Genomic DNA, 8820 nt, shown 5'->3' on the forward strand with positions numbered 1-8820 from the left:
TACATTTGTGAGAATACATTTGTTAGATTTTTTATGTATTTAGTAACCTTTTAACACCATGGAAACCCATTGAGACCAGGGTCTCATTTCCAATGGTGCCCTGAGAACAACCGTTCAAACAATGTGAGCGACAATTCAAGCACGATAACTACAAAATTAGTTACATTTCAAATAAATTGTTACATTCAAAAGGGCAGTAGAAACAAATATATACAATAAATCGAAACAAGGGCAGTTTTCATTGGACCAATTTCTTTACCAGAACCCTACAATCACCTTTTGGGACCAAATAATCCAGTTTTAGAGTGACCTGAAGGTCATTCCAGGACTGAGGGACGTAGTAACTGAAAGCGGTCTTCCCTAACGCAGAGGAGACCTGCGGATCCTCTAGAACCAACCAATCTTGAGAGTGAGTCATATAGTTACTAGATTTCCAATTTACAAGTGAGATGAGGTAGTATGGGAGTTTCTGGAGATGTGCTTTATATATGAAAAATAGCCAATGTTGGGCCCTTCTGGTAGTCAGATACATTTAAACTCAGTTTCACAATTCCTGACATTTAATCCTAGTAAAAATTCCCTGTCTTAGGTCAGTTAGGATCAACACTTTATTTTAAGAATGTGAAATGTCAGAATAATAGTAGAGAGAATGATTTATTTCCGCTTTTATTTCTTTCATCACATTCCCAGTGGGTCAGAAGTTTACATACACTCAAGTAGTATTTGGGAGCATTGCCTTTAAATTGTTTACCTTTGGTCAAACGTTTTGGGTAGCCTTCCACAAGCTTCCCACAATAAGTTGGGTGAATTTTGGCCCATTCCTCCTGACAGAGCTGGTGTAACTGAGTCAGGTTTGTAGGCCTCCTTGCTCGCACACGCTTTTTCAGTTCTGCCCACACATTTTCTATAGGATTGAGGTCAGGGCTTTGTGATGGCCACTCCAATACCTTGACTTTATTGTCCTTAAGCCATTTTGCCACAACTTTGGAAGTATGCTTGGGGTCATTGTCCATTTGGAAGACCCATTTGCGACCAAGCTTTAACTTCCTGACTGATGTCTTGAGATGTTGCTTCAATATATCCACATAATTTTCCTTCCTCATGATGCCATCTATTTTGTGAAGTGCAACAGTCCCTCCTGCAGCAAAGCACCCCCACAGCATGATGCTGCCACCCCCGTGCTTCACGGTTGGGATGGTGTTCTTTGGCTTGCAAGCAGCCCCCTTTTTCCTCCAAACATAACGATGGTCATTATGGCCAAACAGTTCTATTTTTGTTTCATCAGACCAGAGGACATTTCTCCAAAAAGTATGATCATTGTCCCCATGTGCAGTTGCAAACCGTAGTCTGGCTTTTTTATGGCGGATTTGGAGCAGTGGCTTCTTCCTTGCTGAGCGGCCTTTCAGGTTATGTCGATATAGGACTCGTTTTTACTGTGGATATAGATACTTTTGTACCTGTTTCCTCCAGCATCATCACAAGGTCCTTTGCTGTTGTTCTGGGATTGATTTGCACTTTTCGCACCAATGTACGTTCATCTCTAGGAGACAGAACGCGTCTCCTTCCTGAGCGGTATGACGGCTGCGTGGTCCCATGGTGTTTATACTTGCGTACTATTGTTTGTACAGATGAACGTGGTACCTTCAGGCGTTTGGAAATTGCTCCCAAGGATGAACCAGACTTGTGGAGGTCTACAATTTTCTTTCTGAGGTCTTGGCTGATTTCTTTTGATTTTCCCATGATGTCAAGCAAAGAGGCACTGAGATGGAAGGTAGGCCTTGAAATACATCCCCAGGTACACCTCCAATTGACTCAAATGATGTCAATTAGCCTATCAGAAGCTTCTAAAGCCATGACATCATTTTCTGGAATTTTCCGAGCTGTTTAAAGGCACAGTCAACTTACTGTATATAAACTTCTGACCCACTGGAATTGTGAAACAGTGAATTATAAGTGAAATAATCTGTCTGTAAACAATTGTTAGAAAGATAACTTGTGTCATGCACAAAGTAGATGTCCTAACCGACTTGCCAAAACTATAGTTTGTTAACAAGAAATTTGTGGAGTGGTTGAAAAATGAGTTTTAATGACTCCAACCTAAGTGTAGTCGTGGTCAAACGTTTTGAGAATTACACAAATAGTAATTTTCACAAAGTCTGCTGCCTCAGTTTTGATGATGGCAATTTGCATATACTCCAGAATGTCATGAAGAGTGATCAGATGAATTGCAATTAACTGCAAAGTCCCTCTTTGCCATGAAAATGAACTTAATCCCAAAAAAACATTTCCACTGCATTTCAGCCCTGACACAAAAGGACCAGCTGCCATCATTAACACAGGTGAGAGTGTTGACGAGGACAAGGCTGGAGATCACTCTGTCATGCTGATTGAGTTAGAATTTAGCTTTAAAAGGAGGGTGGTGCTTGAAATCCTTGTTCTTCCTCTGTTAACCATGGTTACCTGCAAGGAAACACGTGCCGTCATCATTGCTTTGCACAAAAAGGGCTTCACAGGCAAGGATATTGCTGCTAGTAAGATTGCACCTAAATCAACCATTTATTGGATCATCAAGCACTTCAAGGAGAGAGGTTCAATTGTTGTGAAGAAGGCATCAGGGCGCCCACGAAGTCCAGCAAGCGCCAGGACCATCTCCTAAAGTTGATTCAGCTGCAGGATCGGGGCACCACCAGTGCAGAGCTTGCTCAGGAATGGCAGCAGGCAGGTGTGAGTGCATCTGCATACACAGTGAGGCGAAGACTTTTGGAGGATGGCCTGGTGTCAAGAAGGGCAGCAAAGAAGCCACTTCTCTCCAGGAAAAACATCAGGGACAGACTGATATTCTGCAAAAGGTACAGGGATTGGACTGCTGAGGACTGGGGTAAAGTCATTTTCTCTGATGAATCCCCTTTCCGATTGTTTGGGGCATCCGGAAAACACCTTGTCCGCAGAAGACAAGGTGAGCGCTACCATCAGTCCTGTGTCATGCCAACAGTAAAGCATCCTGAGACCATTCATGTGTGGGGTTGCTTCTCAGCCAAGGGAGTGCGCACACTCACAATTTTGCCTAAGAACACAGCCATGAATAAAGAATGGTACCACACACATCCTCCGAGAGCAACTTCTCCCAACCATCCAAGAACAGTTTGGTGACGACCAATGCCTTTTCCAGCATGATGGAGCACCTTGCCATAAGGCAAAAGTATAGCTAAGTGGCTCTGGGAACAAAATATCGAAATTTTGGGTCCATGGCCAGGAAATTCCCCAGACCTTAATCCCATTGAGAACTTGTGGTCGATCCTCAAGAGGCAGGTGGACAAACAAAAACCCACAAATTCTGACAAACTCCAAGCATTGATTATGCAACAATGGGCTGCCATCAGTCAGGATGTGGCCCAGAAGTTAATTGACAGCATGCCAGGGCGGATTGCAGAGGTCTTGAAAAAGAAGGGTCAACACTCCAAGTATTGACTCTTTGCATTAACTTAATGTAATTGTCAATAAAAGCCTTTGACACTTATGGAATGCTTGTAATTACACTTCAGTATACCATAGTAACATCTGGCAAAAATATCTCATAACACTGAAGCAGCGAACTTTGTGAAGACCAATACATGTGTCATTCTCAAAACGTTTGACCACGACTGTAAACTTCCGACTTCAACTGGATATCAACGTGCTCGGTCATCTCAACATTACCTGTGATGCTCTGTGCATACAACTAAGGTAAGTACGGAGGTACTGAAGGTTAAATCTTAATATAACATTATGACTTCACGCTGTAAGTGTCCTTGGGTAGTTTTAGAAGTGCAAAAACAATTTATCAATGTTACTAGTTTTGTTCTTTGTTTTTGTACTGCTTTTTACTGGTGAACTGATTTTTTTATTCTATATTGCTTGTTTTTGAAGCGTCTGTATTAGTCTTGCTCATATTAATTCATTTCTGGGAGATGACCATTGTGTTATCATTGCATTGTCATTACATAGTAATTACTGTGTACTAATACATTAATTTATTTTTCCTTTCATACTAGAACCACACACATAGACTCTCACTATTTCATATTCCATCACTTTGCAATGTACATCTGTCAATAAACTACCCTGTGCGTGTTCATCCCCTGTGAGGGTTCATCCCCTGTGAGGTTGCCTTATTCCCTCTGACCAGGGCAGGTGTCAGTGGCCACAGACCAGCAAACAGGAGCGTCTCCCTCACAGTTGGATTAAACATGTGTTGTTCCTTATTTTTATTAAATAACATACAAGTTATGAAAAGCAGAAGAAAACTATATGTTCTACTTAGCACCTGTTTCCCTAAGAGTGTACAACCATAACCCACTCTCAATTGCAATTCAGTTCCTGTGATGTGTTGTGATGTGTTTAGTGTGTTGCTGTAATTATGTAATTTGTCATAGTTTGTCAAATGTGTTTTGTTAAATTAAAATAATTATTTAAATACAATTTCTAGTGGTATATTTCTCTTTCAAATCCTTCTAGTGGTATATTTGTCTTTGAAAGTTTATTCAAGTGGGGTCGCAAAAACCATCAAGCGCTATGATGAAACTGGCTCTCATGAGGACCGCCACAGGAAAGGAAGACCCAGAGTTACCTCTGCTGCACGGGATAAGTTCATTAGAGTTACCATCCTCAGAAATTGCAGCCCAAATAAATGCTTCACAGAGTTCAAGTAACAGACACATCTCAACATCAACTGTTCAGAGGAGACTGCATGAATCAGGACTTCATGGTCGAATTGCTGCAAAGAAACCACTACTAAAGGACACCAATAATCAGAAGAGACTTGCTTGGGTCAAGAAACATGAGCAATGGACATTAGACAGGTGGAAATCTGTCCTTTGGTCTGATGAGTCCAAATGTGATTTTTTGGTTCCAACCGCTGTGTCTTTGTGAGACGCAGAGTAGGTGAACGGATGATCTCCGCATGTGGGGTTCCCACTGTGAAGCATGGAGGAGGAGGTGTGATTGTGTGGGGGTGCTTTGGTGGTGACACTGTCTGTGATTTCTTTAGAATTCAAGGCACACTTAACCAGCATGGCTACCACAGCATTCTGCAGCAATACGCCATCCCATCTGGTTTGCGCTTAGTGGGACTATCATTTGTTTTTCAACAGGACAATGACCCAACACACCTCCAAGCTGTGTAAGGGCTATTTGACCAATAAGGAGAGTGATGGAGTGCTGCATCAGATGACCTGGCCTCCACAATCACCCCGCCTCAATCCAATTGAGATGGTTTGGGATGAGTTGGACCGCAGAGTGAAGGAAAAGCAGCCAACAAGCGCTCAGCATATGTGGGAACTCCTTCAAGACTGTTGGAAAAGCATTCTAGGTGAAGCTGGTTGAGAGAATTCCAAGAGTGTGCAAAGCTGTCATCAAGGCAAAGGGTTGCTACTTTGAAGAATCTGAAATATAAAATATATTTTGATTTGTTTAACACTTTTTTGGTTACTACATGATTCTATATATATGTGTTATTTCATAGTTTTGATATCTTCACTATTACTCTACAATGTAGAAAATAGGAAAAATAAAGGAAAACCCTTGAATGAGTAGGTTTGTCCAAACTTTTGACTGGTACTGTATATATATATACAATACTGTTCAAAAGTTTGGGTTCACTTAGAAATATCCTTGTTTTCCATGAAAACATACATGAAATGAGTTTGAATAGGAAATATAGCAAAATGCATAGGAAATGTAGTCATTGACAAGGTTAGAAATAATTATTTTTAATTGAAACAATCATTCTGTCCTTCAAACTTCGCTTTCGTCAAATAATCCTCCATTTGCAGCAATTACAGCCTTGCAGACCTTTGACATTCTAGTTGTCAATTTGATGAGGTAATCTGAAGAGATTTCACCCCATGCTTCCTGAAGCATCTCCCACAAGTTGGATTGGCTTGATGGGCACTTCTTACGTACCATACGGTCAAGCTGCTCCCACAACAGCTCAATAGGGTTGAGATCCGGTAACTGTGCTGGACACTCCATTATAGACAGAATACCAGCTGACTGCTTCTTCCCTAAATAGTTATTGCATAGTTTAGAGCTGTGCTTTGGGTCATTGTCCTGTTGTAGGAGGAAATTGGCTCCAATCAAGCGCCATCCACAGGGTATGGCATGGCGTTGCGAAATGGAGTGATAGCCTTCCTTCTTCAAGATCCCTTTTACCCTGTACAAATCTCCCACTTTACCACCACCAAAGCACCCCCAGACCATCACATTGCCTCCACCATGCTTGACAGATGGCATCAAGCACTCCTCCAGCATCTTTTCATTTGGTCTGTCTCTCACAAATGTTCTTCTTTGTGATCGGAACACCTGAAACTTCGATTTGTCTGTCCATAACACTTTTTTCCAATCTTCCTCTGTCCAGTGTCTGTGTTCTTTTGCCCATCTTAATCTTTTCTTTTTGTTGGCCAGTCTGAGATATGGCTTTTTCTTTGCTACTCTGCCTAGAAGCTCAGCATCCCGGAGTCGCCTCTTCACTGTTGACGTTGAGACTGGTGTTTTGCATTTACTATTTAATTAAGCTGCCAGTTGAGGACCTGTGAGGCGTCTGTTTCTCAAACTAGACACTCTAATTTATTTTTCTTCTTGCTCAGTTGTGCACCGGGGCCTCCCACTCCTCTTCTATTCTGGTTAGAGCCAGTTTGCACTGTTCTGTGAAGGGAGTAGTACACAGCGTTGTACGAGATCTTCAGTTTCTTGGCAATTTCTTGCACAGAATAGCCTTCATTTCTCAGAACAAAAATAGACTGACAAGTTTCAGAAGAAAGTTATTTGTTTCTGGCCATTTTGAGCCTGTAATCGAACCCACAATTGCTGATGCTCCAGATACTCAACTAGTCTCAAGAAGGCCAGTTGTATTGCTTCTTTAATCAGCAAAACAGTTTTCAGCTGTGCTAACATAATTGCAAAAGGGTTTTCTAATGATCAATTAGCCTTTTAAAATGATAAACTTGGATTAGCAAACACAACGTGCCATTGGAACACAGGACTGATGGTTGCTGATAATGGGTCTCTGTACGCCTATGTAGATATTCCATTAAAAATCAGCCGTTTCCAGCTACAATAGCCATTTACAACATTAACAATGTCTACACTGCATTGCTGATCAATTTGATGTTATTTTAATGGACAAAAAAACAAGGACATTTCTGAGTGACCCCAAACTTTTGAACGGTAGTGGGAATATATATATATATATATATATATATATATATATATATATATATATAAATGGGAATCATTTTATGAGAAAACCAAAGGCATGTGCAACATGCCTCTCTATGTAAGGAATAATGGACAGTTGACCCATGGGGCGGCGCGCACAATTGGCCCAGCGTCGTCCAGGGTAGGGGAGGGATTTGGCCGGCAGGGGATGTAGCTCAGTTGGTAGAGCATGGCGTTTGCAACGCCAGGGTTGTGGGTTCGATAAAATAATGTATGCACTAACTGTAAGTCGCTCTGGATAAGAGCGTCTGCTAAATGACTAAAATGTAAATGTAAATGTAAATGAGGTTGCTAAGTTACTGGTTGAAGAGGTATTGAAATGTGAAAATAGTGATCATGCACTTTGTTGACAGTCCCTAACTAGTTGCATTGACGGTGTTACAGGCTGCATACAACGTTGCCATGTGATTATGAAAATAATCAAACCTGTGCAATGTTGTCCACTTTTTTTATCTTCATAAAGAGCCTAACCTGAGGTACGTAGCTCAAATTGTTCGCGAGCTATTAAGTTCCGAATGTGTGGCGAATATCGAATCTCAAACCAACAACTGTACGCTACCACGGTCATCCACCCGCCTCATACAGCCCAGACATATTAATAGACTTGTCAAGACAGACTGAGTCTGGAGAATGAAAATAGCAGGCTTTTAAGCCCGTCTCACATCACTTCAAGAATAGAGTTCACCACTTTAATGTACAGGTAACTGCCAAAATAAAGGAAACACCAACATAGCGTCGTAATAGCGTGTTGGGGCACCACGAGCCGCCAGAACAGCTTCAATTCACATAGATTGTACAAGTGTCTGGAACTCTATTGGAGGGCTGCAACACCATTCTTCCACGACAAATTCCATTATTTGGTGTTGATGGTGGTAGAAAACACTGTCTCAGGCAACTCTAGAATCTCCATTAAGTGTTTAGTTGAGTTGAGATCAGGGGTGTATTCATTAAACCAATTCTGTTGCAAAACGTTTTGCATTCTGTTGCAACAGAAACCGTTAACTCCAAACAGAAACGTTTTGCAACGAAAACGAGAGTTTCTATAGGTCCCGCCCCTTTTATGTTTGCTTCCATTTGGTTCTTAAACGGTAAATGGTTTCCATTGCAAGATGTAATGAATACACCCCTGGTGACTGAGACACACACACACCTATGCTTCAGACCCCTCTTTCAAAGTCACTGAGATCTCTTCTTCTAGCTTCTAGCCATAGTAGCCAAATTAATTTTTATACATGACCCTAAGCATGATGGGATGTTAATTGCTTAATTAACTCAGGAACCACGCCTGTGTGGAAGCACTTGCTTTCAATATAATTCGTATCCCTCATTTACTCTCGTGTTTCCTTTATTTTGGCAGTTACCTGTACATCATACAGTAGGCCTACTTAATTTGATTCAATGCTTATTACATGCTGTTTATTTGTACAAGAATAGAATATGTAAGGTAAATGGAATAGGCTTACTACTGTATAAGATGTTAGGTTATTTCATGGTTGTTTCAGCGTTGTCAGTGAACGGCCAAACAAAATCATATTTGAAAGTAAAACACAGTAATTTCACATTTAC

The sequence above is a fragment of the Coregonus lavaretus genome (genome assembly GCF_964263955.1).
Source record: "Coregonus lavaretus genome assembly, chromosome: 31".
Lineage (NCBI taxonomy): Eukaryota > Metazoa > Chordata > Actinopteri > Salmoniformes > Salmonidae > Coregonus > Coregonus lavaretus.